At 43.0% G+C, this 25,667-nt stretch overlaps 1 protein-coding gene and 1 long non-coding RNA gene across 4 annotated transcripts in view; one reads left to right on the forward strand and one right to left on the reverse strand.

Annotated features, from left to right (window-relative positions):
* Positions 1 to 25,667, reverse strand: part of BCL6 (BCL6 transcription repressor) — a 152,185-nt gene that overhangs the window by 71,297 nt on the left and 55,221 nt on the right. The window contains exon 2 of one of the 3 annotated variants that reach the window (XM_088444784.1): positions 6,066 to 6,099. The exons of the other annotated variants lie outside the window; for them this stretch is intronic. The gene's annotated coding sequence lies outside the window, so the exon portion shown is untranslated. The remainder of the gene's footprint in view (positions 1 to 6,065; positions 6,100 to 25,667) is intronic. 3 annotated transcript variants of the gene reach the window in all.
* Positions 1 to 25,667, forward strand: part of LOC148508249 (uncharacterized) — a 259,369-nt gene that overhangs the window by 30,711 nt on the left and 202,991 nt on the right. The window lies entirely within an intron of this gene.

Here is a 25,667-nt window from a genome sequence, read left to right on the forward strand (position 1 = left end):
TGTAACTTGAACTAGGAACTATTTTGGGGCATAGAATGAACAACCACTGTCGAGTGTCACTATAGAAACATTAGAGAGGGTAGCTGTGGGGCCTACAAAGTTCTGGCTACGCTTCTGGTTCGATATATATGTCTTGACCATCGCGACCATCAACCTGGTCTGGGTGCTAAGCTGTGGGTGGTAACCCACAGCTTAGCTAGCGACCAGGAGACCGCACTAAAAAATAGAAGGGGCCGCCCCCATTCAGAACGAGCGCTCGCTTCTTGCGACCGCCTCTGAATGAGGGCCAATGTTTCTTGAATAGTACAGGGATTTAAAGGGCACCTGTATTTCCCAATGTGACTGCTTGTGTGCAGAAACACATTTTAAAGCATTATATTTTAGCGTATGCTGTAACATCCAAATTAATCATGCATAATTTTTCCATGTATCAGATTTAAATTACTCACTCAATTTAAGATTGTCCTTGTGATTGCAGGATGATTAGAAAATAGTAACATATTCACTGATTGTACAAATGTTGGTTTTGGATTTGCAGAGTAAAATTGAAGGTACTTCAAAATCAGGAAGCGTCTGCTTAATTGTGCCTAAAATGCATATGTTTTATATAGTTTTATTGTATCACTTTCTACAAAATATGAGGAAATTGAGCCTTTGTAATTAATTCCCCTATAACTACAATCTGTCCCACGTTCGGCCTACAGTTCTGTCTACAAATAATGTAAGAGGAATATGTACTGTGAGAAGATCGGCCTACAAATAAGATAATCAGAAAGACTGTGAGTACACGATCGATGTATGGGACAGACATAAAAATAATGCCATTTTTTCTCAAATAATTTAAATTGTGTAAAGTTATTAAAATCTTTGTGGAAACTACATAAATATTATACGTACTATAAAACTATTATGTAATTTTATCATCTTTTCATTGTAGCATTAATGTAACATTCTAAAATACTAAATACTATTTAGCATCTTCTAGTTGTACATGGCAACAAAACACTAATGCTGGCCATACACTAGCACGATTTCTGGCCGACTGCCCGATTTTTCAACGCATCGTAAAATGAATCGTGTAGAAATCGTGTATTTTTTAAGTAGGACATTATCCGATGCATGCTTCTGCAGCTCATAAAATGTATTGTGTGATCAGACGTGCAGCCCATATGATACGCCGTATTCGTATGCAGATCGTGCCGTGTTATCACCATGTGATGCAATGTGCGTCCGACCGCTGTCATTTCAGTGACATTTTGAAGAATGATTATCAATTTTTCAGCAGGCACACGAACGATCGTAACGTAAGATCGTATGTACATCGTGTGTACAAAGTGCGTTCGGGACTGCCAGGGAGTGTTAGGATCTGCAGTTAAGTAGATCATATTGCTTGGAGTTCCAGCCTTAGGGCAGTATTCAATTTGAGACGAAAAGTCGTTATCGGCGATAATTCATTGCTGATGATGTCATTTTCGCCTATTTAAATTATCACCGTATTCAATTACATTGACTTTTCGCCGGTGTGAAAAGTCAATGTAAGAAAAACGGGATCATTTTTTGACAGTCTAGCTGGCAAAAAAAAGTGCAGATTTGGGGTTTAGGGGTGCAGACTTAAAGAAATAGCCTGCACCCCTGGGAATGGCCCCTAAAAATGATCTGTGTCAAAAAATAAAAAATAGGGACACCCCAGAAAAATAAGTTCAAGTTTGGGGTAAAAAAAAAATATGGGGAACAAAGTTTTAACCTAACTAAATTAATTCATTGGGGGCAGGTGTTTTAAAGAATGCGGGTAGTAGCGACAGGTGCATTTTTGAAGAATTTTAAAAATGCACTTTAGGGACTTAAAAATAGGCTTGCACCCATTTTCATGTACCCTAAATTTGATGCACCTAGTTTTTTTTTTAAAAAAAGTGCTCTTCTTCACCCCTTCTTTCCAGGTATAAAATAACACCTGCCACGGCTATTTAAAAAACATTCTTACCTTCCGCAGGCCAAAGCAGGGGTACACATAGTGATCCCCATGTCAGGACATCATTAGGGGAATCACTGGATGAATTCCCAAAATTCCCTCTTTTTTCCCGATGCTTACCTTTCAGCCAGGTCCCATTTTCGCTCCTTTCTAATTGAATGCGGGAATAAAGCAGGCGCGCGCCTGATACTTTGGACCTCATTCAGAGTCGGTCGAAGCGGCCGCACGGTCGTACGCCACCGATGTTCGCTATACTGCGCATGCGTAAAGTTTGCAATGCGCGTGCGCAAACAGGCCGCTACGATCAGAAATTTCTCTCTCCTTGAACACAGCCAGGTCGGTAGTTTGAGTGACATATTGAGGCGTTTGTGGGTGGTAACAGGGGAAGGTGCTTGAAAACGGGGGAGTGGAGATCCGAACGCAGGCGTGCCTAATTATGCAAATGGCGTTTTATGGGAGTGCATATGGTTTATGGGAGTGCATAATTAACAAAGTAGCGTCATGGCACATGTGACATGGGAGATTTTTACACTGACATGATCGTAGAGCTTAAGAGAGGGTATGGTCAACCTTAAGCTCTACGACCAGTTCCGATGGTCTCGATTAATCCTTATATGCCGGAGATGAAGTGTAATGCGTACGAGAAGGGGGCGTATTATTTTGTCTTTCGGCAGCTTCCTCCCCTTGGTCAGCCAGCTACCGATCCGAGCTTAGGGACGCAACTTGCGAGGGAATCATTTGCATATCCGGCCCCTTTTCCAGTACGACCGAGTGGCCGCTTCGACCGACTCTGAATGAGGTCCTTTATCCCTGCAAAACCTCCAATGTGGAGCGAAAAGTCCAACATGGACTTTTCGCTCCAATATTGAATATGGCCCTTAGTTGCTACTGAGGCACTGCACTAATTATTGCCTGTCTGTGTGCAGTGTCAGGTGCACTAATAGATTCTCCTGTCTGTGCACAGCCCAGGTACACAGTAGTCTGTCATAAAGGGAGACTTTCTCTGATTGGGCTCTGTCTCTGTTAAATTCCAGCCAGCCCTGCACTCCATGCTGGTGATAGAGTTTTCTGTACTTCCGGTTCATGTCTACTGCTTGTCAGTTGAGTTCCTAAGTCAGTCTAGCTGTGTTTGGTGTGTGCCGTTTATTCAATCCAGGTGGCTCCACCTGCATCTCGTCCACACGTGCTGCTTGTACCATCTGGGCAGCACGGAGCGCTTCCTAACCCAGAAGCATCTGTCACTATCTGGTGGCTTGTGTCAACCCGGTGGCACCAGTTGCAATTTAGCATTCCAGGTGCGCAATCTAACACACTGTCGCCAGTGTCATCCCAGCGGTGCTGGTAGCAGCTCTGCATTCCAGGTGCACAATCTAGCACACCGCTGCCAGTGTCATCCCGGTGACACTGGTAGCAACTCTGCGTTCCTATTAAGCACACCGTTGCCAGTGTCATCCCAGCAGCACTGGTAGCAGCCCTGTGTTCTTGTTGCATACCTCACCTGAGTCTCATCAGCCCAAAGGCTGCAACAGTCCTGGGGCCCCAGGTCACTATCAGCCCTCAAGGCTGCAGCAACAGCCCAAAGGCTGCTTCACATCACCAGTCCCATGGCCATGACTATAAAGGCCACAACCAGCCCTCAAGGCTGCTCCTACAGCCCACAGGCTGTATTACACCTCTTGTCCTCGGCACAACTAGTCAAAGCAAACGAGCCCCAAGGCAGCATCGACAGCCCAACGGCTGCAACCAAATTCTTAACCCTTGGCCATGACTAGTAGAATACATTCCACTCCTCAAGGCTGTCATCAGTTGGCTCTACATTAACACCGTTGATTCTCTCCAGGAATTATAACAGGGAGCTGCCCGGGAGTTCAGGGGAAATCGTGGTATGAATCTTATCTTATGCTTGTTATACTAGTGTATGACCAGCATAACACTGATTTTAATATAAAATGTATATAAGTAAAACATGCTGTAATTACAAGCGTCTACAGTACAATTCAACAAACAGCACACATGCTTTGTGTTTCTGAAGCACGTCATCCTTTATACTCAAATAGCTTATAATGTTAGGTGAACAGCCCATGGGAAATGATGTTCAGCATTAGATATTATTTACAGCACTGATCTGGCTGACCATTAATATTTTAAAATGTCATACTGATGGCAACAAGGATTGTTCTTTGGTAGAGATCAGTTTGATTAACTTACTCTTCTGATATCAGATATGCTAAGGTCAGCACTATTAACAATATTTTCCAGGGTAAAAAGTATTCAGTTGTTTATTCATTTCAATAATACTATTAGGGTTATATTACTAAGGGCAACATTTCCACTTCTAAAAACTCTCACTTCAGTAAACTAAATATACCTCCTAAACCACTTCAACTACGTGCAACAGATTCGCAAGTTTGTCTGGGGACAGAAACCTAAATGTCTAGCAAATTGTGTGTTCGTTAAAGCCTGCTTAAGCAACTTAGGGCAATTACAGTGATTCAGAATTGTTTGTATCTCAGTTGTATAACCACTTGCCGCTGAGTGGACGTTACAGTCGGCAACTAGTCTACGTACACACAGGGTGCCAGGCATGGGCGCAGCCATGTTGGCTCATATCAATTGACTAGTCTCTCCCAATGGTAGTCCTGTGGTCACTCAGCTGATCCTCTGATCCAATGATCAGCTACCCAGGAGTATTTAAGTCTGACTCCAGGAACAGGAAACTGCTGTTCAACTTCGCTGTTCCAGTGACTTGTGATTCTGACCAGTGTTGCTTTGTGTTTTCCCTATATAGTTTCCGGTATTCTGCCATTCCCAGGTACCTGTCCAGAGGGCCGCGACCTGCTCACTTGGTGCGGCGAAAACCAAATCCCAATTGGAGGGGTCACTAGAGAAAACCAGCAAGTGAGTTAGAATCCACGCCTCTGGGCAGGTCTAGCCAAACCTGGGTTCGGCCGCAACTAGGAGACCTAGCTACAGTCACTTCCCTAGTCACCCAAACCCCATGGCTCACCGTCCTCCACAGAGAACACTTGCACCGGATCGTGACAGATTGAACAGCCAAATATGCAAGCCGCCGGGTTCCAGGGTGAAGAGAGCTTTCAAAATCTACTCCTTCGTGTGACTGCACAATAGGCAGCTTTGCAACTCGTGAGACAGCAGCTGCAAGAACTTTCTAGTCAATTGATGGTTATTCGTTCTGTTCTCTCCGCTTTGTCTCCAGACATACCACAAGTTCCACCAGTGAATTCTCCTGTATCCTCTTCTCCAGAGTTTCGTTCTGAAGTTCCAATTACTCCTACTGATGAAAAATTTTCTGTATATACTAGTGAACCTTTTCAAGTGTCCTCTGGTTTCCCAATTATCTGATATTTGTGACCTTGAACCTTTAAAGAGTTTCTACTGGCTTCTAGAACAACTACAAAATATCCGTCCCAAAATTTTTCAAGTTATTCCCAAGCTTTCTAGTGCTACCCCTGACTTGACTAACATCTTTTCCAAGCAAATTAAAGTAAGGCATCAAAGTTTCCTGTGCCCTAAACTTACTGAGGTTGAACATCAGCAGCGCCGGGAACTACATCTGTGTTTATATTGCGGTATATGCCTGTGTCCACTCTGCTCTGTGTCTTGTTTGTGCAAATCAGCACCTACATTTCTAGCAATTCCCAGTATTCTCTAGCAAGCCTGTGATTAGGATCTCTACAGTGTTAGAGTATTCAAGCATTCGGTTCACCTCCTGTGTTATAGCATTTACTTAATTTTATATAGTTTCCGGTCTTCTGCTATTCCCCGGTACCTGTCCAGAGGGCCGCGACCTGCTCACTTGGTGCGGTGAAAACCAAATCCCAGTCACTTCCCTAGTCACCCAACCGCCCCGGCTCACCAACCTCCACAGAGGAACACTTGCACCGGATCATGAGTGTTAAAGTGCTAAATAAAGTGTTAAAGTGTGCCAACCCAGAGCTGCCCAGCCACACCAACCACGGGGGGCACCACACTCCAAACTCATCCCCAAAACTGATAACTGTATCCAGTTTGGGTCATACAATTGACCGCATTATAATGGCACATACAAATATAACTGATTAGAGAGCCAGCTTACCTTGGAGTCATAGGTGAAAGGTGTAATTACAATGCTAAGAAAGGAAAATAAATAAAAATAAATAAATATATATATATGTATATATATATAAACATACACTAAGAGAAAAAAAATGAAAGCCTGTTTAAGGCAACTTAAAGCAATTACAGTGATTCAGAATGATTTGTATCTAAGTTGTATAGCCACTTGCTGAGTGAACGTAACTGTCGGCAACTAGTCTACGCACACACGTAGGATACTGTACGTGTTCCATGGGCATGTGGATGGCATTGCAGGCTATTCAGACTTGTGCATACATAGAGATCAGTCCAATTTCAGATGGATCCCTTGCACAAAGAAGAGGGCTGATAATGATGATGACTAATTTAACAAGCAGATGAATGGGGCAGTGCGGTCACACAGACACAGCCAAATGTGAATGCAGGCACATAGTTATATCTGTTTCCCAGCATGGAAAGCAACAACACTGAAATTAATGTGTTTTCTTTCTATATTTAAATAATGAATAGTAATGGTGTGTACTGAAGTTACAACTTCTGTGCTGTTTATAAGAAATGTGTATCCAGCTAACCAGGCTGCCTCCAGGGCCTCATCTCAGAATTGTGTTTTCAAAACAGGCAAGAAAGTATATAAATGAGCATTTATATCATTTATAATTTTCATTAAGCATTTAATGAGTTTGACCTTGTGTGGTGTCTACTCAGCTGTACACATCTGCAAACATTTGCTGACTACAGTGAATCTTTAGGTCAGAATATTTAAGGACTTATGCTGAGAAGGGGAGGGACTGTGACCAGTGCTGTGTGTGTGTGGCCAGAGACACTTGCGTGTGTACACCCCCTACACTATCAGCCCTACTATCTCCCTAAATCATAAAAATAGATAAATTACATAATCTTGTGTGACAACTAGAAATACAATTTTAAAACGTAATGATTTATGGCTGGCTGTGTGGCCAGCTATTTTTGTGTGGAGATCTGGAGCTCCATCCACCTCATTGTTAATCAGGTCCTGCTCTAGTGTCTCTAAATGCAGACAATTGAATGATATGCAATATGTTCACCATTATCTTTCATAAAGATCAAAATAACACAGCAAGACACTACATATAAACTGTACATAATCCAAAGGAATTAGAACCATAGGGGTCTATTCATCTTGAACATGAAGTGGCTACTAAAAGATATTGCTATATATCGCATCACATCGATGCGATATATAGTGAAGTTTAGTAGCCATTAATGTACACTTACCTGTCCGACGTCTCCGGGCGCTGTACGGCCTCTCCGCGATCCCTGTAGCGCAGTGAGAAGACAGACCTGCTCCCCACTGCGCATGCCCCGGCGTCTGAAATCAGCAGGTCACGTCAGACCTGCTGCTATTGACGCCTCGTAAATGGGCGGAGCCACCGCTGGGTGCCGGACAGAAAGCAGGGAAGTATGAAGCTTCTCTGCTATGTCCGGCTTGCGGTTACAGATAATGCCATCCTCAGAGGGCGAATCTGTACCGCAGGAGGGGATGGAAAGCTGAGCTTTCATGAATCGCACTCACCATACAGTAGTGATCCTGATTTGCTGTTGCTGACTATAGTCAGTTCCTGACTTGCTTCTGTTTGCCTTATACTCTTATATTCTGATTGGATCATTTACTTTCTTGCTTTTAAGGAGATCGGTATAAATGACCGCCGGATCTATGTCCGGCAGTTCAAATCCCGATGCCAGAAGACCGGCAGCAGTGAAGATCCCGACATGGTAAGTGAGTATCTATCCCTAACCTTTCCCCCCCCCTAAACCTAACCCACCTATAGGGGTGCCTAACCCTAAACTCCCCCCTAGTGCCAAATCCTAACCCCCCTGTAAGTGCCTAAACCTAACTCCCCCTTCCCCGCAGCCTAAACCTAGCCCTCCCGGGCGGGTGCCTAACCCTAACCTCTCCCTGGGGGTGCTTAACCCTAAACCCCCTTCCCCTAGCCTAACCCTCCTGGGGGGTGCCTAACCCTAAAACCCTAAACCCCCCCGGGAGCCCCTAACCTAACCCTCCCCACCGCGACTGTCCGTGCCTGCCGCCCGGCTTACCTTCGTTGGTATGCCGGGCATCGGGCTCCCGGCGTAGGGATAAAGATAGGCATCAGGATTTCGACGCCTATCATTAGTCCCCTGTCGGGATTGCACAGTCGGGAAGCCGGCGGTCTGCATTTCGACTGTCGGTTTCCTGACTGCATCCCCTTTTAAGGACTTGTTACTGCATATCAACTGTGCCCGTCACTTCCTTTCTACCACCGACAAATACATCATCATCTCATTGCATTCATCACTATCAGCAAATACAATAATGATATACTTGATGTGCCAGCCCTAAAACAGAACTTCAGAGCGCCCTGTGCACTGCCACCCCTCTCCCCTTGCGTGCATGCCGTCATAAGGCTTCGTCCCCAGGGAGTTGGTGGCAGGAGCGCCATGACCGCATCACTAGCCAAACTGTCCTCAGAATGCTCCAACAAGCTGTACAGGCTGCCGGGTGCATGACCAGAGAGTCTGAAGGATGCTTCGGCCGGCACTGCAGTACCAAGTCTTGTTGCAGGGTGCCATTGCAGGCAACCTGATAGTCAGATGTAGGGGCTGAGGGACTTTGATGGTGCACCCCCACTGGGCTCGCTAACTGTGCGACGGCAGCGGTCACACTGCCCTCCCTATGGCCCTGGTATGTGCAATTAATATGTTTTTATGTTTTTGTAGAGATACTTCCTGTCAGATATCGCATATTTTTACCGAAGGGGACAATAATGTATTTTCATGTGTTGGATCAAGTCTGACATTCAAAGATTTGTTCTCCAGCACATTTAAAATATGTAAAATATGCATCCACGGCACAGTCTGGTATTGCATTATCCGTTTCACTTAGCCTATGATAAATTACACTTTTTTCACTTGTATACAATTTTATGGGGAGGAATGGAAGTAAATGTGGTTGGTAGAGTGGGCAGTTAGCAGAACTTGGAGTCATGGGGGAAGTATTCAATTAGGAGCAAAATTTTTGATATTCAATTTGGTGCAGGGTTTTTCATTTTTTGAGCGGCGGTAGTCTTATTTTTGACCACCTCCAGAGTACGACCAATTTTTCAGAGTATGACCAAGGTTTCCAGTGCTGAAAACCCTGCTTGCATCTTTATTAAATTGAATACCGCAGATATCGGGAACGTACATACCCGTGCTATTTCACAATTGGTCCGTCTGATTTCTAGAGGACAAATCCTCACTCCAAATTGATTACCCCCCCTTGTCTCTGTGAACTTAAGGATTTGATTGTCTAGTGTCATACTCCCACCAGAGGGGCTGTTGTGTTAAGGATTTATGCCACTCCATCTATGGGGTAGCTAATCTCTTCCCAGTAGTCTGGGCTAGATGTTTGAGTGAGTCCATGGCTTCACACAATGGCAGTTCCTGAGTTTCTGTTGTCTGAAAACCTTTGTCCCTAACCTGGCTATCCTTTGCACCCGCAAACCTTTGTTACTAACCTTAGTTTCTGCAAAACCTTCTTTAAACCTTGCTATCTTTCTGAGTCTTCACGCTCAGTTATTTGTGTGCAATCCTGATTCCTTACAATTTATTATCACTGTGCTACTTGTATTTGGCACTTCAAACTTAAGAACTCCTCAACCTTATTTATCTTGTATGTTTGCAATTGCAATCAATATTGTTACATGTCACCACTCTTAGACTTGTGACATACTTAATGCCACATATCTTTGTAATACATCATAAGTCACATGCTTATTGAGCCTGATCAATGGCAGTTAAAACTAGTTATATAAAATATTGCATGCAGATTCTGAGAGTAAAATAATTTCATAGTGTGAGTTTATTTCACCAGAATTTGCAAACAACATTCTTTCAATTATCCCCAACTGGAAAATGTTAGCCACCCATTAATTTTTAATTTCTAAAAAAATAAGATGAGGATAAGGATGCATTGGCACTACGTTTTGCTTCAGTGATACTGACACAAGCATTGCTTTTTCTCTTGAACAATTTACTGAACAATCCTGGGATTTTCTGAGAACATTTGAACTTTACTGACCATGCAAGACTTAGTAAATTTTAATCTTCATGTGTCCACATTTTAGTATTAACCAATAGTAAATGTTGTTTCTTATCATCTAATGGTTATAACATTGCAATACTACTGACTCATCATGCTCATCCTCAAACTGTTTCACTGACACTTGCTATATCTGTAATTTCAGATTTACTTTGTTTTCACGTATCCTAGAACCTAATATATAATTTCCAAAGTCTGCAATGGTGGAACTAAAAATATGCTCTGTGTCACAACAAAGATAAATGGAATGGTAGAGATTTACAAAGTTTCATTATCATTTGATATTACAACATAACAGATCCATAATTTCATGTTTTTGACTAAAAATTTGGGGACACTTCTATTCTTCATTTATGTCATCAAAACAATAAAACTGATTGTAACAGTTCAATTGGAAAAGGGCTTGAATTAGATAGGATGGATAGACTGACTAGTGATAGCAACAAATGTAGAAGAGTTTTGCACCTCACAGGCTTGCTAATGACGGGTAATTGTACAATTAAATAGTTCTATTTATTTGTATTATATTTTTTTTATATTGGATTTTGTACAACAGCACATCCAATAATAAAGGTAAACAGAAATAAAATGAACATGTACAATATGACATCTCAAAATAAAGATAGTCCAAAATAGGCATAAAAACTGACAAATCTCTCTGTATGCAGTAATTAAAACAATAAACATGGGTCAGGACACAGAGAGAGGAAGAAGGGAGGGAAGAGGGAAAGACTGTTACCTACAGTATAATAAATTAACAAGTTACCCAGTAAACATGATGGCATAGGCAAGTAGTGGAACTATTAGCAAGAAGCAAGGCACCAAGCTGGTTATGTCCATAGCTTACACTGTAATATCAATCGAATTTCAGTCATGGATACCAAACAGCACAGAATTTCTCGTTCTTGTCAACCCTTAGGAGGAGGTCATCCATGGCTATGTAGAAGACAAACCATTCTTCAAGTGAAGGGGAATAGATGGACTTTCAATGCACTGGAATTACCACCTTGGCTGTGATATTAAGGTGTTTTAGCTGGGATTTCTTATAACCAGCAAGGGAACCAGGGGACATGTTTAAGAGCCAGTAAGAGGGATTGTCAGGAATGTCTCTGCCCATAATTGTAGCAGATAGAGATAATACTTTGTCCTAATAGGGACGTAGAACCATACATTCCCACCAGATGTGGAATGGGGAAACCACTGCCTTACTACATCTCCAGAAACATCAAGGTACATTTGTGCAAGAGCAAGTGGACAATGGTATCAATAGGATAGGACTTTAAATTTGGGTTCTATTACAAAGATAACTAATGGACCAAGAGAAAGTAGTGAGTGAATTTTTTTTGGGCAATTGTTCGGTTCCAATTGGATTTATACAGTAGGTCTCATTCCCAGTCCCTGTTAAATTTAGGAAGTGTATGAAATGTATGTTTAATCAGGAATTTTTACCCTCTAGTGAGAAAATGCATCAGACATGAGGGAACTAGACAAATCCTCAAAAAGGGTTAGGGGTCTGCACAGGAAAACCATACATCTTTTCCCTGAACAAAGTGTTTGAACTTAGCCTGTATATCACCAAAAGAGAAGCCAACTGTGGAAACTACCACCTGTGGATGCCACCAGCTGTCCAACATGTACCACACCCTTCTGTGACCACACTAGAAAGAATTTGAGATTCTTGGAGGTAAATTGGGATTATCAAACAATGGCACCAAAAGTGAAATTATGGAGGAAACCCAAGTCTGCCTCCATAACTTGTTCAAGCAGGCCTACATAGTGCCAATTGTGGGATGTGGGATGAAAGACATCTTGGACCACCAAGGCATTAGAAAAATAGGTATTGGAAGGAAGTAGTTTTTCAGAATGACCCATTGCTTGCCGTCAACCGACCTAGACCAATCCAGAACTCGACCCAGCATAACAGAATCGTAGTATGTTGGGAACATTTTTTTTTTTTGCCAGTTGGTCCATTGCAAAAAAAAGCTGTTGAGATAGCAAACAGTGTATTGTCTGTATATTGGAGACATGGGATGAATATGGGATGTTGTCGCTCAGGATCCTGGCGGTGTCGAAGCCGTATAATTGGCTGAGACAGGATCGGTTTAAAATTAGATTGAGGCGATGCCATTTTGCGACTGGCCGCCCAGCGCCATTTTAGTGAAACTCGCCATTATAAGTACATACGGCGATGCTATTATTTAGTGTCGTACGATTCCCACGCAAAAGAAAGAAGTTAAAGGTCTTCACCATACAAATACAGACAGTCATTAAAACATATAAAATGATTATCCCTGCAAAACACGTACCATGGTGTACTCCACAAAACACATAGTCGCACAATGCTAACTAGCGTCTTTTCCCAATTCCCCAATACTTACACACTGCACACTTACATAAAAAGGTTCCCTAACATTACAGTGTAATATCCAAGGTTTATGCAGTAATTATTAATGTTGTGTAATTATAGTTTATTTGATATCTAAGGTTTAGTACATGGTAAGCAGACCATGTTTGGTGTTGTACTGATCCACTGTGTCTACACAGATGTCCGGTATCATCGGTGAGAAGATCGCAACATGCATCTGCAAACTATGGACTACAGAGGGTTAAAACATTAAAATGTACTCTGTAATGTTAGCAGCTTAGATTAGCATGCAGTGGGAAAAAGGACACAAAGGGTTGTTAGAGGCTGTTGGTGTCCATTCGAATTGACCTATGAACTATCCTGTAATAGAAGCACCTTTAAGAAGAACCAATGGAATCATGCCAAACTTGTCTATTGTATTGCCTATTCCTGTGAGAGTATATAGGTGCGTTCTCTGACCCCAGTAGAGAGCCTTCTTGCTGTGCTGTTGACGGAGGTTTCTAATGCTGATGCCAGTATCTGGGCCCAGAGTGCGTGCGTATTTAACAACGGTACCTTGGGTCTGTATGATTTATATGCGCTAATTGTCTTTAGATCACAGCATTTAACCATCTGTTTTTTTATATTGAATAATAACTTTTTGTGCTTTGGAACTCAAATTCTGAAAGCATTTATTTACTGTGCGACTCATTACGCTAAATAGCGACAATTTTAGAAGGTATAGGCAGGATTTTAGAAGGTATACACAGGATTGCATAGAGGTTTTAATTAGGTATCCATAGCAGTCAGAGTTTCGATGCCAGCATCCCGACAGGGTTAGGATACTGAAACCTTCCAGTTGGTATCCTAACCTTCTCCCTACCATAACCCTAGCCCTCCCTACCCGGTGCTTGAACCTAACCTCCCCCCATAGTGCCTAAGCCTAAACTCCCCCTCCCCGCACCCTAAACCTTCCCTCTTAGTGCCTAACCCTAACCCTCCCCCTAGTGCCTAACCCTAACCCCTAATCCTAACGCTAACCCTCTCCCCAACCCCGTTACTTACCTTCGGGATTCCGGCATTCGGGATGCTGGGATTCTCACAACTGGAATCCCTGTGGTCGGGATATTGACCAAATTCTCGGAGACATATGGGTAATAACAAGTACTATACATAAACAATAGATTTGGGGTTTATTACTATATGAAATTAAGTTAAAATGAGGGAAGTAATGTGACTATATCTGTAATTTGTAGAATATAAAAAACAAATTGAAATCTTTTGGAGGACTAGAATGGATTCTGAGTAGCTATAGGGCTAACTAGGTAAAATATGCAGATCAGGCAATACAGCTATCAAGTAAGTGTACCTACAACAGAAGTGAAGAAAATGATTAGAACAGTCACAGCCCGGGTTACCAATAATGCAGTAAACCTACCCACATTTACATATGAATCTGTGCTGCATTCGTGACTCTTCTACTCACTGTTGGCCTCCTGTCTCTCAGTTCTAAATACACTTAGTGAGGTGCATTAGGGCCATTCGTTCCCTTATACCTCTATCAGGTACGCAACTCATTTATTAGGAGATATGTAAAAATTAAAGTTTATCCAGCTCAGTTGAAACTTACAAGACCCATAGTGCCTGCACTAGAATGGGAATTCTGTGATATAAAAGGCTAAAAAGGTGGTGGGGCAGTGTGAGTGGCAAGCACACAGAATTGAGGCTAGTCAAAGTGAAGTAGAGGAACTTGCTTAGACATGCAGTAAATATTAAGGGCCAAGCAGAGCAATGCAAGCAGCCATACAACAGAGAGCAAAGTAGCTTTCTGCTGAATTGTCACACAAAATAATGATCACCTTATCATGCAACACTGCACCCCACAATTCCAATGTTACAATAATCCGGAAAAACAAAAGGTTTTTGGTAAAACCACGTACCATCCAGAAAGCCGGCAAAAGCGCAGCACAACACCTACCTCTAAAAAAGATCCAAAGCCCTTTGAACCAGCTGCATCCATGAACAACTGAAGTTGGCTACTGGACCGAGGAGGGCAGCTTCAAATACACTCCAATTAATTTCTGCATTAATGGAATCCCACACTCTTATATCACGCAGCAGCTCAGCCATGAGTTGGATGCTATGGTAAGGATGGACCACCCCCGCTGTAGCACGCTCCAGTTTCCTGAAGAAAATGCACCCCATGGGTATAACCCTGCAAACGGCAACACAGGAGGGATAGGCGCTGATGCAGCAACAAGGAGTCTGAGGGAGGGGCTGTCTTACGGTCTCCAGCCAGTGAAAGGGTCAAAAGGGGTGCCAAGGGATGCTGCACGAGTAGATGGAGGCACAGAGATCCCATTAAAGGCAGAATAGCAGGACCAGGAACTAATCATTGCAACACTGCCAGTGCCCCCTGGACCTGCTGCTCCAACAGGCATCCCTCAGGGTGGGGGGTCTGCAGCAGGGGTCAACATTAATAGCACCCTGGTCTAAGGGAATAATAGCAGCACTATGTGTTGATTGAATATTAACAGCTTCAAGTACTGACTAAAGGAGCATACAGCAGAGATTTAGGCTACCAGAGGAGCCCAGGACCCTGAGCCTGCAGCACAGTCAGCAAATTTTCCCCACCTCCCACAATGCCATTATGACCGGTGCCCGGGGGGATAATGAGGTCAGGACGCAGAATGCGCAGCAGGAGGCAAGTAGCGTGAGTGCATCTGTGGGTGCACCCATGAGTCCGCCGGGATATGTGTGCAGGCATCACAGCCACAGACTTACGAGAAGCAGGCCCAGGCATGGGCGCTGCTCGAATGGCCACCCACCACTGGCTTCAACAGAAGAGGCCTACAGAGGGGAAGGAGAGGTGGTCCAGGTGAGGTACAAGTTAGATGCAAAAGCCTGAGGAGGTACTAACATACCTGCTAACATCTAAAGGAAGATAGAGTGGGGAGAGAAGATAAAGAAACAGAGAGTCAGGAGAGAAACAAAGACATGGAAACAGAGGGGCAGTGAAAACAGCAAGACAGAGGAGGGGTGTTTTGTTTGCATGCTTGTATATGCATTCATATGGACACTGATGCATGGGTTTCAACTGCTATGCTCTTTTATTCAGCCATTTGCAAACTATAAACATACTGTACACCAGACTACACCCACTTCCCAGCATTCCCCATGGTCCTAGGGACCATCACTGAAGATTCAGGCTTTCACAAACAAGTTAGGGAGTGTCTACAAACATTAAGCATATCTAATGCAATAACATCACATCCTCTTTTCTTTAAAGATAAGCCCTGAATCCTTCAGTGCAACAATTCAACAATGTAATATGTTAAGAACATTATCTAACATGTTTCAATAAGTTTCTCAGGTCTGCGAATTTCTCTTTTGGATCTTTCATACACAGTCTGTGTTTCATCAACCATGTTGGACCTTTCTTGAATCATGGTTTGTTCACCGTTATCCAGATTATCATACATGTCAGATGAAGGATATTCTTCAGTCATGTTGTCTTCATGTTGGTTAGGTTGAGATCTTAAATCCACCCGATTTCTTCTTACTTCTGTTCCACGCTCTGTGCGTATAGTATAAGATCTTGGTGCTACCTGTGCGTGCACAGTATCTTTCTGCATAGAAATGCCTTTCTCATAGTCTCTGAGACAGAGTTGGTCACCCGATCTAAGATCAGACAGGCTTTTTGCTCGTCTATCATGGAACAATTTTTGTTTCACCTGTTGTCGTTCCTTACTTGGTCTGACTAATGTTGAACTATGTGTTTTAAGCAGTTCATCATGTATTGGAAGATTTGATCTAATTCTTCTTCCCATCAACATTTGTGCTGGAGAGAATCCATTCTGCAGAGGTGTACTGCGGTAGATTAAGAGACTTTTGTAGAAATCTTCTTTACCTTCCTGCGCTTTTTTCATGAGACTCTTTACAGTTTTTACTGAACTTTCCACCAATCCATTTGACCGTGGATAGTGGGGACTTGACGTAGTATGGACAAATTCCCAATCATCGGCAAATTGTTTAAATTCAGCACAGGAAAACTGAGGACCATTGTCAGTGAACACCTCCATTGAAACACCATGCCTTGCAAAGATTGACTTCATGCAATTGATTACAGCTTTACTAGTAGTTGTATGTAGTGTCTTCACCTCAGGATAATTAGAATAATAATCTAAGAGGAGCTGATAAATTTTCCTAAGTAAGTAATCATTCCTAGGAATCTTCTGACGTCATCTTTGTTGTTAGGATGTTCCATATTCACTATGGCTGATATTTTGCTTGGGTCAGGCTTCACACTTTGATCTGTGACTACGTCACCCATAAAGGTAAGTATTTTTATGACAAATTCACATTTGTCCTTGTTTAGCTTTAGATTCACTTTTCTGGTAAGTTCCATCACTTGTCTCAAAATCTAGAATAATGTACTTCCTTTGTAGAACCCCAGATAATAATGTCATCCATAATTGTTTCAACACCTGTAATATGTTCAAAAATCGACAAATTGCGACATGATTTAATCTCTGGTTGGTAATTTGAAATGTTCTCTTTTAACAGCTTTGTTTAAATCTCTTGGATCTAGACATATTCTGAGTTGTCCATTTTTCTTTTCCACAATTACTAAAAAGCTCACCCATACAGTAGGCTTATCAACTTTTTCTATCACACCCAAAGCTTCCATGCGGTTTAACTCTTTTTGTAGTTTTTCTATCAGTGCAAATGGCACTTTTTTACAGGGGTGTATCACTGGAGGAACTTGCGTGTTTATATTTATCTTATGCTCACCAGGCAGACAACCTAAGCCTTCAAATACGTCACTGTATTCTGTAAACACTGATCTGCACTTATCTTCTACTTGTGATGTCACCATAAAAACTTTCTTTATCAAGTTAAGTTTCTCACAGGAACTTAGTCCTGATTGGTTGCACATCTCTATCCACAATCAGTAGAGAGGTTTTAAACTTTTGTCCTCTGTATTTCAGTGTCACTAGGTATAGCCTGCAACTCTCACATTGGCTGGATGAATTATAGGTTTTAATCTAAAAGTCTTATAGTCTTGAAAAGATATTAGATTAACCTGTGCGCCTGTATCAAGCTTAAAGGGAATGACAATCTCGTTCACTGTTAATGGAACAATCCATTCCTTCTTATCTGCACTGCACAGTTCAATGGAATCCACAAAAAAACTCTTCAGTCTCAGCTAGTGTAACAGTGTGCACTGTGCTTGCTTCACTTTTGGTTTTACAGCATTTGGCAAAGTGATTCATTCTACCACATTTCATGCAGGTTAGCTGGGCACATTTTAGGATTGTGATTATTTCCACATCTATTACACATTTCTGTTAGTCTGTGACTTATACTGCTTCATTTTAGAGAATGGTGTTCTGTTTGGCTTTGTTTTCTTCACAACATGTACAGCACAATCAGTTACCTTGTGTAGGGTTTTAGCTTGAAACTTTGTCATTTCTGCAGATCTACACATATTCACTGCCTTATCTAGTGTTAGATCTTGCTCTCTCAGCAATCTCTCTCTGAGGCCATTGGGCCTGATTCAGACCTGTCGCTCTGACAGAGCGCTCGCTCATAATCAGGGCCGGGTTTTTGGACACTCGCATAGCTGTGGGTGACCAACCACAGCTACAGCGAGTGGCCATGATGATGGTCGCGATGGTCAACCTTGTGGTAGGGTCTCGTGGCCGCAAGCCCCAGAGAGATTTAGACTCTAACAGAGCTGGAATCTCTCCACCGACATCACTCGTGATGTCAGTGGGGCCACCCCCAAACGACAGGCGTTCTCATGGGAATGCCTCCATTTGGGCAACCAACCCCCGGCCTACCCACCAAAGGGGGCGAGTTGTAACTCAGCATTGACAGCTCGCCCCCTTTGTTGCGAGACCCGGAGTGATGGAGTGCCCGTCGCTAGCCGGGTCTGGAGCATGCGCACGACGGAGCCAGCTCCGTCGTGCGCATGCGCTGTGGGCCACTATCGACCCGGTTGCTAGCGCTCATCACTTGCGACCGGGTCTGAATCAGGTCCATTATCAGGTATTCCACATACAATATGATCTCTAATCAGTGAATCCTTTAAATCACCAAACTCACAGGTTTTGCTGAGTGATTGCCATTTTGTAATAATCTGATCAAATTTATCTCCATTCTTCTGATCACAAGTGAAAAACTTATATCTTTCATATGTCACATTTTTTCTTGATACAAAATAGTCTTCAAACTTTTGCATTATAGAGTTTAAAACCATATTCTGCCCTTCAGCAAACTGCAAACTATTATAAATGTCCAGCACATCCTCTCCTATCACATGGAGGAAAATGGATGCCTTGGTTTTATCTTCCTCGTTATCTGCTCCACATGCAGTAAGGTAAATATTAAACCTTTGTTTCAATCTTTTCCAGTTTTCAGACAAGTTACCAGACATTTGCATGCCTGTTGGAGGAGACAGCTCATCCATTGCTACTCAAAGTTGGATGTGACAAGAGCACAAGGTATAGATTTCACACACTAAGTATCACAGCTTTGCAGACTTTTGCAGGATCATCTCACACTCTAAGCACTAGCAGAGTCCATTTTACACTTCTTCTGACACCATGTTTTGTTTGCATGCTTGTATATGCATTCATATGGACACTGATGCATGGGTTTCAACTGCTATGCTCTTTTATTCAGCCATTTGCAAACTATACACATACTGTACACCCACTTCCTAGCATTCCTCATGGTCCTAGGGACCGTCACTGAAGATTCAGGCTTTCACAAACAAGTTAGGCAGTGTCTACAAACATTAGGCAATCCAGGAATGCAATAACATCACAAGGGGGAAAACAAAGAGGATGAGACAGAGTAGTAGTAGAGAAAGAAAAAGAGAAAATGGGAGTGAAAAAGGGAGGAGAGTGTCGGAGGGAAAAGAGAAATAGATGGAGGAGGGTGGAGAGAGAGCAAGAGGGGAGAGATGGAGAGAAAGAGGAGCAAAAAAAGAGGTCCGGTTAAGAGTGCTATCTCCTGAGGTAAACGGTAACACTTTGCATGCAGCAGCCAATTAGTAGCTTATCAGTCCAGGGCCTTGGTACATGTAACTGCAGCTAGTTTTATTAGGTCACAGAAAACATGAAAATAAATCCTTGCTTGTTCGGCTCTAACTAACATACCGTAGAATTAATTTTCTCAAGGTGGAAACTCACAAAAAAACAGCAATGTAGCACAGCACTTACAACAAGCAATACCAGTGTCTCTCTGCAGACCTTCCGTCTGCTCCCCAGGCAGTGAGAGATAGACTAGAGAAACTGACCCAGCTTTTATCAGCCTCTCACAGGTGGCCTGACAATCAAGGTTGCAAATTAGCTAACTGTCTACGAGACAGAAACTATGAACCTGGGGCATATATATCTCTGATATAGTCCCCAGTGCTTTTGTCCCAATATACACCCACACGCATGCAAACAGATAGATAGATAGATAGATAGATAGAACTTTTGGTTGCACTTTTGATGAGATTTTAGTTCTTACATGTGCACCAGCATCTGGAGTTCTGTAGGAGAGGAGCACTATATAAAAAGAAAGTTATTATTATTGTGAGAGACAAAGCTTAATTGTTTGGAAACTTTAATTAGATTGAGGAAGCATTAGGTTGTTATTATTGATGACCAGCAGCATTGTGCAAGAGGAACAGATATATTTTTAGGTGACTAATTTGAGATTGATTTAAATATATATATATTGTGTTATAGGAAGCTACTGAAAAAATGTCTACAGAGCTAAAATGAAACAATAGTTAGTTGGTAGATTTCTGTATACTGTATATATAAACTACAAACTGTTCCCTATTTCTAGTTTCTAGTTTACCAATGAACCTAAAACTCATGTTGCCTTATGTAGCGTTACTAGTTAACAAACAAAGGGCCTGATTCATTACGGATTGTAGCTGTGATTGCAATAGCGATTACGCACACAGGACCTGATTCAGACCCGCTCGCTAGGATGCCTTCGTTCGTAACTGCCCGATTCTCGCAATATGCACATGCACATCCATCGCAGTGCGCGAACCAGTGTGAGAGATCGTCAAACGATCGCTCATTGCATTTACACTGCCCAGCAGAGTGAGTGACAGGAGAAGCCGTTTGTGGGTGGTGACAGGGGCAAGCCACTAGAAACGGGGTAGTGGAGGTGATAACGTAGGCGTGCCTGAGTGTCTTAACGCCATTTCAGAGGCGTGCATAATTTACAGACAGCGTCATAGTACACGTCACCTGGTGGTATTTCACAATGAAGTGATCGCTGTGCTTGCGGAAGGGTATAGTCAACCTCAATCGCTACGTTTGCTTCCGATGGTACCCGATGTACCGATGGCAGTATACACTTCCTGGAGATGACTTGTGTAAGTGTGCGTCTTAAGTCAAGCTGGTGGGCATCTACATGCACAGAGCGATCGCACGCCAAGACATAGCGGGCATGCTTATGCCTTGCCGAATTTGCATACGCTGGGTGCTCCACAGTCTCATTGCGATAGTATGCTAATCCATTGTGATGCTATGCTATCGCATCACACCATAAGGATGCCGACTTTACCTTTCACACATCCGTAATCCTTAGCAAGACTGCAAAACCATCGGTAACATTTAGTACCATTGCAGCCTCACGCACACTTGTACAAGCTCTGACCTTACTCAGGAATTGCTAAACTCATCGCACGCTATGAGTACTGAAGCTGCATAAGGCATCACAGTGGAAAATTTATGCATGCCCATACGGGCCCATACGGCATTCAAAGGCACTGGCGCACCTGCGTTTGCCTGACCAATTCTCCTGTCACCACCCACTTCCTGTCAATCACTCTGCGATGGGTCTGCGTAGTCACCGCGATCGCAGTCCCGATTGCAGTTGCTGGTTCGCGCATGCACGCTGCGATGCATACGCATGCGCATTATGCAACAATCGCAGTTGCGATCGGTAATGAATGGGCCCGAAATTATATGTAAAAAAAATCTGTGTTTTACAGTTGGCTGCCATATTAGGAATATAGATCATATAGAACAGGGATGGAGAACCTCAGGCCCGGGGGCCGTAAAAGGCCCACGGAGTCATTTGGTCTGGCCCTCAGAGCTTTTCTCTGCTAGCCTCATCTGGCTATCAGGGAGCCTAGAATGGCACCCTGCAGACAGAATCTATGCAGCAGTGCCGCCAGGAGCATCCTTAGGACGCTTCAGATGGTCATACTGCTGCCCTTACAGCTCCCCGAAGCATCCTCAGGATGCTCCGGGCATTGCTGTAATCACCGGCGATTGTGGCCCCGCCCAGTGTGAAGTCACATGGAGGGAGCGTGGCCTGCATTGGGCCAACAAATAATGTTATGTATATCTAAATGGCCCTCTGCAGAAAAAAGGTTCCCCACCCATAATATAGAATAGCAGCTATGCATTCTAATGCTAATAAAAGAAGACACATACAGTGGGTCTGATTCACTACGGATCACTATTGCGATCACAGCTGCGATTACGCATGCAGGGCTGCTGCGAAAATTTGCTAATAAATGCAATCACAAAACTGTCACACGGCCAGCATAAAGAGACACCCACTACCGCTATCTCACATCTGTAATACCTTGCAGTCAGGGATGGACTGGGGAGAGAAGGCATTTGCGCCCACAAAAGGGGCATGGTCTTGCCTCAAGAGTGGCAAGGCCTCGCCTCACGGGGGAGTGCCACAAGCCATCGGGGCCTGGCCCCGTCTTTCAGTATCCCCAGCCGAGCAGGGGCCAACTAGACAGCCATTGCATCATGGTTGTCTAGTTGTACCCTGTATTACAATTTGATTCTAACTCATAGGCCCCTATGTATCAAAGCTTGATGAGAGATAAAATTGTGAGAGAAGAAGTGTTAACCATCAGCTCCTGACATTTTTCACACACAGCCTGTAAAATGTAAATTAGAAGCTGATTGGTTAGTGCTTTATCACTCACAATTGTATCTCTCTCCAGTCTTTGATACAAAGGACCCTAAATGAGGTCCTATGTACAGCATACTTGCCTACTTTTGAAAAAGCATTACAGGGAGATTGTAAAGCAACACCTATGAGCGCGACGGTAAAGTGGACTGTACTGCTATATCTGACTGGTGTGTCATAAAATTGACTTTTTTCCATACATAAATAACCCCAAAGCAGTTAGTAAGATCTACTTGCTGATTAAAACACACTGATACTTTTCAGAAAATGCATGTAGCCATAGGGTCATTGTGCCTTATAACCAATGCAGTGAAATTATATTAATGATCCCATTTAAATGTATATCTCTCTGGATTTTTTTTTATATAACAGCTACAGAAAGGTGGTAAGGTGCAATCAGGGAGATTACTAGACTCTTCAGGGAGTCAGGGAGATTGCTACTATTTCAGGGGTCTCCCTGACAATCAGGGAGAGTTGGCAAGTATGGTAGTTAAATTAAATTAAATTCCTATGGTGAGGATTTTTTGGAGTTGGGTCATGTATTCAGTAATTCTTGTTTACAAATAGGGACAAGTAATTGGAGAAGGATAAGTGTGGTGTATAGGTCACAGTGCATATTACTGACTGACTATAGAAAGAGTTCAGACTATCTGTAGAGCTATCCATCAGCTTCGATTTAAGGTGCTGAGATTTTAGACTAAAATAGTAGATACATATGCTAGGCAAGTTATCCAAGCAAGGTAATATATGAGTGTCCAGAACTAAAATAACTTTCTCAGAAATTGACCATATTACGTTATGTATTGCTTAGAAGGTGATGAAAAAGAAGATGATTGCACTAATGAATATGCAATGCACATTTCTCATAAAATATAAGTCACACAGGGGCCTATCCATCATGATATAATTATCACTAGTGATAATTATGTTTTAAACTTGCTGCAAGTTTAAAAGATGTTTTGGAGATATTCATAATGCCTCCCTAACAAAAGTATCACTTCCAAGAAGCTGCTGTTTTTGCAGAGTCAGCTGTTGGAAAAGTGATACTTTTTCCATGCAGCTGAGGTATCCACAAGGATTTCACACTGCTGCATGGCTCTCCCCCCTCTAATTCCCCCGCTGGCTCACCTCCTCCCACCCGCAGCGCCTCTGGTGCCCGATGCCCTCCCCTGCGGGTGTTCGATGCCCCCCCTCCCCCGGCACATCCCCTCTTACCTTTTCCGGCGTGTCGGTGTCTTCGGTCAGTGAGTGTGGCCACATGTCTGCAGTGCCCCGGAGTGAGAGTTCCGGGGTTCAGCAGTGCAGACACAGCAGCAATTGTCACATGCTTTTGTGAAAAATAAGTGATGATGAATAGGCCCCATAAAGTTAAAGACATCTTGTGCCAAATTATATAAGTGTATATAAATACAGTGGTGGATTGAGATGAGGTCCATGATGTACTGTACTGTATGTACATCATGGGCCTCACATGCAGCGCTCAACTACATGTCAAACATCATCCTCTCTAGTCTGTGTCAATTCTTTACCAAGCTCTATCTCATATGGCCCCTGCACACAAGTCTGCACATTTCATGTTCCTTCTCCCTTTGTTGTCCCCTAATGCCTGCCAAAGCACAGCAGACATAAAGAAGTGCACTGCTGCCTTCTCATATCCATCCATTGTTGCACTCCTGCGTAAACATAGGTACCATGGACGCACATTAAGCAGTCACGCAGCATTTACGACAGGTCTGACCAGCCACAAACACTGGAGCTTTCCCACATGCAGAGAGGTCTGAGAGGGACGCAATTGCTATGGCTAATTTTTCCATGCCCATGAAACGGCGCTGATACGGTCAGACACGCCTGCGTTCACTTAACCACCTCCCACGTTACGACCCCCAAATGCTGATCACATGACACTCATTTTGCGAATGGATCCTTTGTGCGTATGTAATCGGAATGCAATCACAATCACAATGCATGCACAGTGCATCTTACACACATGCGCAATGATAAATAATCACTCAAACTGCATAAATATTGGCATTGTGTCCACTGCTGAATCAGGCCCAGAGTCCCATCATCTGTCCTCTACATTATAGCCAGTATTAGAGCACTATAAAACACAGGACATTTTTTGCTGCAATGTCTGCACAAAAAGCAAACATCCAAGTGAATTTGCCAGTGATGCCTCCTTTGTTTAGTACTGTTCCTGATTTGAAGTAGATGGGGCCTATTCATCAATGGCAGCCATATTAAGTATCCACCTAGCTTCAGGGGATACTTATCAATGAAGCACTTCAGCATTGCACTGATGTGGGACAGCTGCTCCGAAAAACATCTGTCCCCGCAATTAGTAACACTGTTACTCCAGTAGCAGCGTTACATACCACCCACCTTGCCGGCTTCTGAGTATGTGTGACCTGAGGTACACAGTGAGGAGGTAGCGGAGGGAGCTACTCAGATCCCCTTTCACAACCCCAGACTTCCTTCCCATAAGAAAGAGTGAGACCTTGAGAACCAGCGCCATTTGAAAATGGCGTTAACGATACTGCCTTTGAACCTCTATATACCCCTGCCTATACCTTCTAATATCCTTCCTATAAACCTCTAAGGATGACGCTATTTTGCGTACGCAGTCATACAGTAAATAAAGACTCCAGACCTAGAACCTGTGGTTCCAAAGCACAAAGTATTATTCAAGTAAAAGTACAGCAGTTACACGCTATGATGCATGAAGCTAATATTCAGCGTTTTCATACAGGATCTTATGCATTTGCTAATATGCGACTAGTTAATAGCGCAATTGTGCTTATTGTGTGTTTATGAGAAATGGTGAAAGATGCAATCGCATGATGCTAATAGTAATATCGCCACATGTACTAAAGTGTGAGTTTATCTAAAATGGCGCTTAGGCGGCAATTCGCAAAATGGCATCTTGCGATCTCATTTCCAAGATGGCGTCTTGCGGCCAGTCGCAAGATGGCGTCGCTGCGATCCAATTTTAAACTGATCTTGTCTCAGCCAATTATAAAGCTTCGACAGCGTTTGTTCTTGCAAGCAAACTCTGAGTTTGCTGAATATTAGGTGGTCTTATCAGACCTCTAATAATGCATGGCCTATTACATAACATGATAACCCTATTGCCAGCCATAAATTGCAGAGATGACTTCCTATACCTGCATTATATTGCAGAGAATTACCTCCAAACCAAG

This window comes from Taudactylus pleione, unplaced genomic scaffold, assembly GCF_031769625.1.
Source record: "Taudactylus pleione unplaced genomic scaffold, aTauple2 ptg000372l, whole genome shotgun sequence".
NCBI classification, from domain to species: Eukaryota; Metazoa; Chordata; class Amphibia; order Anura; family Myobatrachidae; genus Taudactylus; species Taudactylus pleione.